General features: G+C 44.3%; 1 non-coding gene across 1 annotated transcript; it reads left to right on the top strand.

Moving 5' to 3' along the window:
• The first annotated feature begins 720 nt into the window (after positions 1-720).
• On the top strand, positions 721-809 carry trnar-ucg (transfer RNA arginine (anticodon UCG)). The gene is given in 2 exon segments: positions 721-757; positions 774-809. It is a non-coding gene; the product is annotated as a tRNA-Arg (tRNA).
• Positions 810-1,204: the final 395 nt, after the last annotated feature.

Genomic DNA, 1,204 nt, shown 5'->3' with positions numbered 1-1,204 from the left:
AATACCTAATGCAGGTACCTTCGGCGCTATGGACATGCTGTGGCAAAAGGCTCCATTCCGTGCTCCGCAACTCGGAGAACCCGTGACTGTTTTCTGTTGTACAATGAGATGAATCTATGTTGAATTAAATAAAATTTCAGTAGCTTTGTTGTCATATTGCTCGTTTTCAAGTGAACAGATGTTAAGGGAATTTGCCACCTGGCTCTAGAATGACAACTTTCCGTGTATTGGGCAAATGCAATAACTCGATAGCTACTGCATTACAGACACGCTGAAGGGCACCTCCGGCTGTGCGCAGCCGCAGATCCGAACACCCAATGCTTACACGACACAAACACAAGGCTGTTCGGTTCTGGATTACCGAACCAACGGCTGAAATATCAAAAAGAAATCGAGTTCACTCTATCAATAATGTATTAAATGTGGTGGACCATATTCAATAATCCCAGTCCTAGAATATAACGCGACCGTAAAAGACTGTGGTGTGGGCATTTTACAATTCCTTTCTGTGTGACAGAAAGAGAATATTGAATTTAAATGTACAGTCTAAAGCAGGAATGAATGGAGAGATATTAAGAACAATGATCGAATGTTCACCTGGGATAACAACACTGCATACCAGTACTTTTAGTTCGGTCAGGAAACCATTCTACACGTGGAAACTCCTGGCAGCAGTCAGCATGTTCCCCATTTTTTCCATTGGAATTTCCCACAGAATGCGGCCGTGTGGCCTAATGGATAAGGCGTCTGACTTCGGTGCTTGAATCGAAGTCATCATAAGATTGCAGGTTCGAGTCCTGTCACGGTCGTTTTGCCAAATTGGTGATTTTGGTTCCTTTCTGTCTCTCATTCTGCAACATGGTTGTCTCAGTTCCGCGTGGGGATTAATCGAAGTATACCACCTCAGTGGAAAATGTAATGCCACGTCATTGTTATACGCATCACATAATATTATACGTCTAGTCTGTGAGGTATTTCTGCAAACACTTTGATAAACAATTCACTGGAGCTTCTCAGATTTTCGGGTGGAGCTGCTGCTGGGACGGTAAGTTTATTTCACATTCAGCTCTGTCTCCGAGCACACCTTTTCGGCGAGAATTCCCCACCCAGTACCGACGGTACATTCTCCTGTGTCCAACCCTCCACCTATTCTTGGACTCAGCGCGCTGTTTCTCTGCCTGCTCTGGGTATCTTCATCACTAAT

The sequence above is a fragment of the Hemitrygon akajei genome, unplaced genomic scaffold, assembly GCF_048418815.1.
Source record: "Hemitrygon akajei unplaced genomic scaffold, sHemAka1.3 Scf000109, whole genome shotgun sequence".
NCBI lineage: Eukaryota > Metazoa > Chordata > Chondrichthyes > Myliobatiformes > Dasyatidae > Hemitrygon > Hemitrygon akajei.
This window is presented reverse-complemented; position numbering and strand designations above follow the sequence as displayed.